Source organism: Frankliniella occidentalis, unplaced genomic scaffold (genome assembly GCF_000697945.3).
Source record: "Frankliniella occidentalis isolate FOCC.00 unplaced genomic scaffold, Focc_3.1 Scaffold188, whole genome shotgun sequence".
In the NCBI taxonomy this organism is placed as follows: Eukaryota; Metazoa; Arthropoda; class Insecta; order Thysanoptera; family Thripidae; genus Frankliniella; species Frankliniella occidentalis.
Window position 1 is genome coordinate 182,812 of NW_026267314.1, and position 8,988 is coordinate 191,799.

Genomic DNA, 8,988 nt, shown 5'->3' on the forward strand with positions numbered 1-8,988 from the left:
GGGGAGGGGCTGGAGGGGCTGGCGGCCTGGACGGGGAGGGGGCGCGGTGGCCCTGACTCGGCGCCCTCCCGCGCGGCACGTGGGTAGGCCTAAACCGCCAAAGCGAGCGCCACGCATCGCCACGCCATACTGCGTAGTTGTGCTTCCCTCCTCCCCCGTTATCTCTTCTCACTCTCTCACCCTCCTCCTCGTTCTCTCGCCCGCACGGCGCTTGCCGGCCTTAGTGTCCTTGTCCTCAACCCCTACATCCCCAGACTTTATGAGGAATAACGCGGTCGTAGTCGGTCGAGCTGTCAGCGCCAGGAGGAGCCACCCGCAGGCCACGGTCCGAGGACTCCCAGACACAGTTGGGCACTCCCTCGCTCGCTCTAGAGAAGTGGTTTCGCCATTTCTCTCATTTATCAATGCAAGGGTTGAAAAAAATTCGCCCTCTTTCGCGGTTGTACCGTACCGTAGTACAACTGGAATCGCAATGTATTGTGTCTGCTTAAAATTGGATCCCTAAGAGAAAATCGACGTCCATTTGGTGTTTAATAGACATCTACTGCTAGACAGCATATGGCGTCTAGATGTCTACGGAGGGCCGGAGAATTACCCGTGGCTCCTAAAATCAACGCGCGTAGCAATATGCGAGTACTCTGGAAACATGTGTGCCGTACCTCCTGAATACTTACATGTATTGAATCGAAGAGGAAATTGGTACATGATCATGTATTCTGGAGGAAGTGTGTACATGCTCATGTATGCAGGTGTGTGTAGTATAAGACTTGGGCCATGTACACACGTGCCATATGACCGCATATGACAAAAGCTATGTGCTGAAGTCGGCTGAAGTGTGTTCTTGGCCATGTGCACAGTACCTCCTGCATACATTAGCATTTACGCACTTCCTGAAAACATTATTTTCGAAAGACGTTATTGTTCTTCTGTTTTTTCAGAAGGAATCATTCCTCACAAAGTTACCACAAGATGTAAGGGAGGCCTTGCTAACCCGTTAGTCATGCCCCCCCCCCCCCCCCTTTGCTCTTTCTCTTTCTCTCTGCCTCCTCCCCTCCGCGAGAAGCACCGATAGGGTTTATTTTCGGTTGGCAAGGCCACCGAGTACGCCCCGCCGGCCACACTGTGCCCCTCCTCCTATCAAGAGGCGCCGCTTACACATTTCATCGCAACCCCTCTTTTTATTATTTCTTTTGCCATTACTTTTGCTAGGTATCCTTTTTTTTCTTTTTGCGCATCAGCAGAAAAGATAATTTTGTGGGCAGGTGTGTTGCCGCCTTTTGCTTTATAAGCACGGTTATTTTTCCTGGGGACATTTTGCGTTACCCCCTCCCCTTCCCCCGCTTCCTCCCCCACAGTTTGTCCTCGGATTGAGCCGTGCCCCGTCGGCAGCCATCCCTTACATCTCACTGCTCCCACTGACCTTGACGGCACCTGAAGTTAATCACATTTCTGCTAGGCCGCCGTAACAAATAATTGTGTGTCGAGCCCGAGGTCGAGTGGCAGAGCGTCCTGACCGAGGGGCTGAGGGAGTGGCTGACGGCCGAGGGGTGTTTCTGATTTTATTATTTTCTCATTTTTGAAACGAACCCGTTGGATCGTTTCTACTACTCTCTCACACAACTGGTTCGCACGGAGAGAAAAGTTCCGGCCAGACAACAAAACTGAGTTTGGATTGTTCCTTTTACCAGTACACCTAATCAGTTTCGGTGTCACACCGAAACATTTAGACTCTGCACCAGAACCTTTGGTGACCACGCATGTAAAAGTTTGCATAGTACTTTTCTTTCAATTTTGTCCAAACTTTTGGGCGTACGGCCCGAACTTTTCTCTCCGTGCGTTTCAAAAAGAAAAAAATAACAAAATCAGAAACGCCCCTCACCCCACAGTCACTCACGGTTAACAAATTTCGGAGTAGTACCTTTTTATTTCTGCATTATTTTGAAGTGCGAGGACAAAAGATAGCGTTCACTTTTGTGGGATTGTTTTTTGGGGGAAGAGGTCAGCTGGGACCCAAAGACCTAGTGTCGCAATCGCACTGGCCCTGGACCCGGACGTTTGGCCGCGTTTGGCGTCACCGCGATCTCTCCCGCCGATTTTTGCACCTGGCGATTACTTTCGGCGGATTTATCGAGCGGTCAGCCGGGACTTAGTAGCTGAAAGTGACACTTTGGAACACCGCGACAAAGTGGTCCCGCTGACCCCGTGCAACTGCACAACTGATGATCAACTTATTCCGATCACTCTTTTATGCTCTACTCAAATACAAAAGACAACTAAAATTTCTACAAGTGGCATAGCCAAATGAATGTTTTAAAATAAAGTGTTTACTACTTTATTTAAATTAGGACATATCGTTAAGTTTTCTTCGTCGTGGTTTCTTTTCGCAGTGGCCATGTGGCTCGGGAGGGCTGCCGGGGCCATGGCGGCAGGGGCGCATGTCACGGCGGCGGCCGTGAGCTTACGTAAGGTTGTTTGTCGCGCCCTTGTGCGGCACCTCCTCGGCATCCTCCTGCGGCGTCCATGAGCGCGCTTTCACGCGCCTGGGCAGGCACCTCCTTATGTCTATCGGCCGCCTCCTCGTCGTTATTGTGTATGTCCTCGCTGGCCTTCGGCGTCCTCCTCCTGAGGGCTCCCCGTCGAGGCCATCGCCGCGCGCCGTGAAAGCAGCCGCCCGGTCCAGGTTCGGGGCGTGGCGTGGCGGCTGGCCGGCGGGCGGCTGCGGCCGACGAGGAGCGTGGGCCTGAAGGACAACCACCGCCCCGTTGACCACTTCACGGCGGCGGCGGCCGTGGCGGACCGCCCGCTTTTCCTCTCCGGGATGCGCCGGTCGTTGTGTAAGGGATTCTCTCGCTCTGAAGGTCGCCCCGCGATGAGCCTGGAGAAAGTAAATCCCACCGTAGTGTGTGTTCTGTGTGTGTGTGTGACGTCACGTTGTTTATAGTTATTTACTAGGACCCCATGAGCCGCGCAGCGCAATCGCCATTAGCCTTTCTCCAGATAATTCCTCGGTCCGATAGAAAATCATTGATAGCTTGGAGTCTTCGGCTTTGAGTATATATACGACGACGATGAAAAGAATTCCCCCGACCCCCTCCCACGGGTGCGCCCCTGCCCCCAATAAAGCCGATCGCGATGTGGATCAAAATTTCCCTCATTACAGTATATTTCACTTGAGGATAAGAAGGGGGCAACAAGGGGGAGGGGGGATGAAGTAGGCTTTCTTTCTCAGCGGATCTCCAAGTGGGGCGGTGAAATCCTTGACCCCGCCGCCCTGCCTGGCCGGCTCTGCCTCTCTGGAGGCCCTTTTCTCGGACACAATGGATGAGCCGAGCCCAGGGGTGGCCTCGTCGCGGGGCTGCGGCGGGAGGCGGCCTGCTGAGCGGCCAGCGGGATGGCCAGCAGGGCGGCCGGCAGCCCTCTCCGTTGTCTTGTAATTGCTTCGCTGAAATTAATCCGACCGTCGTCCGCGCCGCCCTTAACCTCCGTGCCTTCACCCCCACCCCCCTCCCCCCCTCTTCGCCCCCCTACCCGGACACTTTTCCCATCCCTAACCACCCGCAGCGGGGGCATCACCACCTTTAGGCGGGGGTCAATTTGCGCCGCGGTTGTTGTATCGGCTTTCTTAATAAATTGCCTGCTGCGATATGAGCGTACTCCGCGAACGCGCAGGAGGGCACGCTTTAGCTCCTCTTGCGCCGTTCGAAATAATGTTGCTCATTATGTCATTACAGCAGTTTTTACCCGATTTTACCGTGATTTCATCCTGATTGTGCGATTTTATATAAAACGCGTTCACATCAAACGTAGCCGCATGACCACCGGGAAAGGATCTAAAATCTTCTGGGACACATGTGAAGTTTCTAGATTTTTCATCGTTTTCCTGATAAGCTATGGAAGTCTTAGCCATTTTGTTTGCAAGAGCCACATGTGACGCATCTGTTGGGAAATATGGGTTAAGTTTTGGTTTGGTCTTGTCACTTTTTTAGAGAATTTGGAAGGTCTTTCCCCGACGGCTATGTGGCCCACGCGACCCTCCCACCGAATGGAAACAATAACGAGCAGAAAGGTCGCGTGGAGGGGGTCGTGGTTGGGGGTTGGGGTTGGGCGGCGGGGAGGCAGGGCGCTCCAATCAATCGAGCTGGACTTTATTAGTGATTGAAAACAACCACCGCCGACTGCTCCGAGTGACGACTGCCCGGAGAAAATTCGACTACGTACTTTGACATTTGTTTTTGACTGAAAGTGGCATATGCTCATCTATATCTTCGGCCTCTTTACCGACACGACAGACCACGCCATCTTCGACCACTCATATGTATTAATGATAGTTTGATAAATTACTGACTCTTGCAAGAGTGTGATCTAGCATGATCAGGATCGACAATATTAAAAGCTGTGTGATGCGCAAGCAAAGCGGTGTTCTAGTTATTACCGTGTATGTGGTAAGGGGAATTAGATAGAATTAAAAGAGACTCCAGTCGCGGAGAAAAAGTGGGGGTACAGGGAAAGTAGTGATCTGAAGAAAGGACGGGCCAGGAGGACGCATCCAGGATCCAGGCCTCGCCCAGCACGGCCCTGGTCCAAGGTCAAAATGAGGGGAGTGGAGCCTGTGTCCTCGACGGCACCACGATGGCACGCGGCTAACAAGTGAAGACGGGGCTGTTAGCAGTGCGGGGTGAGTGAGAGCGTTCTCTCTCGCCTGGTGCGTGGCCGAAGCGGTCACTCTAGAAAATACTAAAAGACAGAATAAAACGGGCGCGGCCAGTGAGAACGTCACATCGTCCATGATATTACCAGGCGCTGATAAGAATGCGAGGCGAAATCAATTGATTTAAGATCAATTCCACATTCTGCAATCTTGCAATCTTAAAATTAATGAAATTTGATCGAAGTGCATGGAAGTTTATCGAAATTTCTTATTGACTTTTTATCCGTCTGGTAAGACGTCATAGTTCATATGTCCACGGCTATATCTCTCCGTGCAGCAGCAGTCTAGGAATCTTTACCATCGAATAGACAGCGGACTGTCACATGTCTAAAACCGTTTACATCCGTGTTGGCAGCGTTCAGCAAGACGCTGCGCCGCAGAGACATGGAATTCTACATATGTGTTAGGAGTGCGCTCGGGGTGCTCGGGGGGTGCGTTGTTGGATCGTAAGTGCGAGGGGAGAGGCGGGGCTTAGGTGGCCCCCCGAAACAGGATATCAGTGTGGGCGAAGGATGGGAAGAAAGAAAGGGCGCTAGGACCTAGAAGGGGAGGGGAGGGACGGGGTACACACGTGCGTGCGGAAGGTAACCTTGAACTTCCCTGAATCACTTTCTCCGTTGGGCTGGTCCCGCGCCACGAGCACACGGCATCGCTACCCAGTGAGAGACGGCAGTTGAATAGTCGGATCGACATCGAAACGTTGTCGAAACGACGTTGAAATCGTAATGTCGACGTCGAAACGATAACGTTTCCATTTGAATTTTGCTGGGGTAAGGGCCAAGCCAAACGTACCGGGGCACGACACGGGCGCGGTCATTGCTACATCGGTAGGAGCTGATAATATTCTGCTCTGAAGAGAATTTATTCAAACAAGAACCGTATACGACCGTTTTTTGACCTCATGCAACGTTTGTCTATCGTTTGAACATCACTTGTCTTCTTCTGTCGTGAAAAGACAGAAATGTTTTGTGTTCACTGATGGACTAGGGTGTGGAAGAAAAAATATGCCTCTCTTGCCATCCCGAAGGAGTAGCGAAGAGAAGATTGCCCGCCCGTCTACGCGACGTTGCCCCCGCGGGAGGACTATGACCGGTGCGGAATGCTCGAGAGAGAGAGAGAGAGAGAGAGAGAGAGAGAGAGAGAGAGAGAGAGAGAGAGAGAGAGAGATGGGTGAGGGGAGAGCGTTGTACGAGGGCCACGTGATAAACCTAGGCGTCATCGCGGTTCTAGCGCGGGGGCCAAGAAACTCGCTCGCCGGGGTCAACGCTCAAAATTACCTCTCTTTAGCAAGACCGTGATGTCATCGCCATCCATCTATGCTGCCAGGCCAGAACGATGTTGGATATTTGATTTTGCAAATTGTGCTCACTTGTTTTACCAGTGTAAAGAGCGACGCTTGCTGCTTGCTTTTGTCACTTTATCTGAGTGATTATTTTGGAGCATTGCTTTAATTGAATGAATACCGTCGCTCACATGGAGCCGATGATCCAAAAACCATCACGCGTATACCTAGAGTGATATTTCCATAGGTGACAAGAGCGACAAAAACGGACATCGCTCTAAATTGGGCATCGAAGAATTTCGTCACTTTTTGGCGAAACACATCACTCTGCACTTGCCGGTCCAGTTGTGGAATATTGAGTTTTCTTTTGGAGATCGCAGAGGACGGGAGAGGTAGATGCAGTGTTGTGAGAGAGAAAGAGAGATATGCGGAGAAGAGAGAGAAAGGGGCGGGGGCGGCTCATGTACCCGATTGCGCCTGTTTCCATAAATGGGGTGAGTAGGGTGACTCGACAAGGGCGCAAGGATCCCATCGGAGGGGGGAGTGCCCCTCGGCCGTCGGCGGCGCGGGGGCGTCCGAAGGTCGCTGCGCGGGTACCAGCGGGAGCAGGGGGAGCAGAAGGGTACCACAACCCCTCGCTCGTCCTCGTGAAATAGATTGGGTTGGAGGCCCTTCGGCGTGTTTGCTCTATCGCGACTCTCGATGTCACTGCGGAGGCGCGGCGAGGGGTTTCAAAGAGGAGACGAGGGAAATAAAGACAGTGCGGGCCACACGAAACGAAACGTGAGCAGCTTTGTCTCGTAAAGATCCGCTTCGCACCCCCGCCCACGCCAACGCCACGGGCTGCTCCTGGTGCGCAGGCTGATTGTTGTGTTTACTCGTCCCTGCCCCCTGCCCGCCACGCCCCGCCACGCCCCGCCACGCCCCACCACGCCCATGGCCGCGGCGCCCTTGGAGGCACGCACGTAAGGCTGCCGGCGCCACCCGTGGTGATGTCTCAGAGGGCGCCAAGGTCACGGCGCCAACTGGCGACCCTACGGACCGCTTGCCTCTGCAGCAGTGTGGCTCTGGCGGCGCGCGAAATTCAAGCAAATACTTGGCCTGCTCTCCATTTACATAATCATCTCAAACCGGAGGTTGGCGTTGGCGCTGCGGGGGCGCCCTCCGCGCCCCACTGCCCCTCTCGCCCTTAATTGTGTCAATCAGAAATAGTTAACGTCGCACGCGTACGTCAGACGTCAGTGAAACAATTTTAACTCCGAGGAAAACAATTAAACTAGGTTTACAATTGAGCTCTATGTAATCAAAGAAAAGGGTTGTACTAAAAAAGATATTTTTTCTCACCTTTTTGCCTCTGAGATCGCGTTGTTGTCACATGGCTATTTGAGTTATCGGCGTTTCATGACGGGAAGCGAGCCGGTTACGTATCAGTAACACGCGGAGGGTAGCTTCGATCCCTTTCCCTTGTGATCGACAGTAATTTACACTTTCAACGACACAGAGGTCAAAAGGTGTCTGTACCCGTGCCCATGCCTTCTCCACCCCGTTTTTTTTAAACGACTTGTATCCTTGAGCTCGGCGTAAGCGTAAGGCGACCCTTTTGCGCCCCGGCGCTCTGCGTGGGGATGGGGGAGGCCGGGGGCGGAGAGGACAGGGGCAGGGGGTGGATGTGTTCTCCCCCTCTCCTTCTCTCTGTCTCTCTCCGTCCGTGCCGCCGTCGTGTTACCGTGACGCGCAGCGAAAGAGCCGGGCCGAGAGCAGCGAGGACCCACTCGGTGCCTGATGGGGGAGGATCAGAGGGCAAGGTAGCATTACCGAGGCAGGGCGAGGGGCAAATGTCAAGGTGAGAGCAGAGAGAGGGAGAGAGAGAGGGGGGAGGGGGCGGGAGGAGCAACAGCGATGGACCGCGGGCGCAGCAGCAGCACTGGCAGCACTGCCCTGCGGCGGGGTGCAGTGACGTCAAAAGGACGTCGGCGTGGCGGGAGGGGTTGGTCCGCCGGACTGGGGGCGGCGTGGTGTTGGCGACGGCCTTGGTGATGAGGATGATGGTGGCGGTCATAAGGCTCATCAGCATGGCTCTTCGAAGCAGGGGAGGAGGAGGGGGAGGCTGCACCCCGCCCTGGCGCCGCCCCCGCGCCACCGATCACCGAGGAGGGGGGACAGCAGCTTATCGCCGCCAAGGCCACGCCGGCCTCGGCCCACGAGCCCCTCGAGACGTTGGGTGATCGTATTAGGACGAGATCGGCGGGCCGGGGCGGGTTGCCCCCCTCCCTTGCCCCCTCCCCCTCCCCGGAGACGCCAGGACGGGATGGGCGTGCCAAACTGACCCATCACCCCCCCCCCCTCCCTGGAGCCATGACCTGGGGGCGCGGCCGTTGTCCAGCCATGCAAGTGGAGCGCCGAACTCTCATGCAAGTTGCAGCGCCGAGGCGAGCATATCGGAGACTCTTTCTTGCATCGGTTATAGGGGGTCGGGTCCGGTGCTGAGGGGACGTAATAGGACAGCTCGAGCGCCGACTCACCAAATCATCCACGAGGCTAGTCATCGAGTCGGCAATAATGGATGGAGACTCGTCGGGACTCGAGTCTCGACAGCATTTTCCCCTCTCTTCCTCTCCGATATCGACCAGGCTTTGCTTATTGTTTGCGACGAGGGGAATGCATCACATTACACTATACCTCTTTGCGCCGCCGAAAAATTGTACAACACCAGCAGAATATCATGCACCTTATCACTCAGCGGTACTGTGTGAAACGATCCAATAACCGTCGGACAAAGAAAGTGTTTAGCAGCGCCCCCCCCCCCCTCTCTCTCTCTCTCTCTCTCTCTCTCTCTCTCTCTCCCTCCCTCCCTTTCTCCCTTTCTCTCACGTACAGAAGGGCGGTGGAGGTCGCCCGGAGGTTAGACCGGCCTCTCTGCGCCCCTCACGTTCTCTGATTTATGATCTCCGCGACATTGTAGCCTCGTGAAGGGTGCCTGTCCCCGGGGTGGGTGGTG

At 54.5% G+C, this 8,988-nt stretch overlaps 1 long non-coding RNA gene across 2 annotated transcripts in view; it reads left to right on the forward strand.

Annotated features, from left to right (window-relative positions):
* LOC127750428 (uncharacterized) overlaps window positions 1-8,988 on the forward strand; it is a 54,511-nt gene that overhangs the window by 33,403 nt on the left and 12,120 nt on the right. The gene's annotated exons all lie outside the window — the stretch shown is intronic.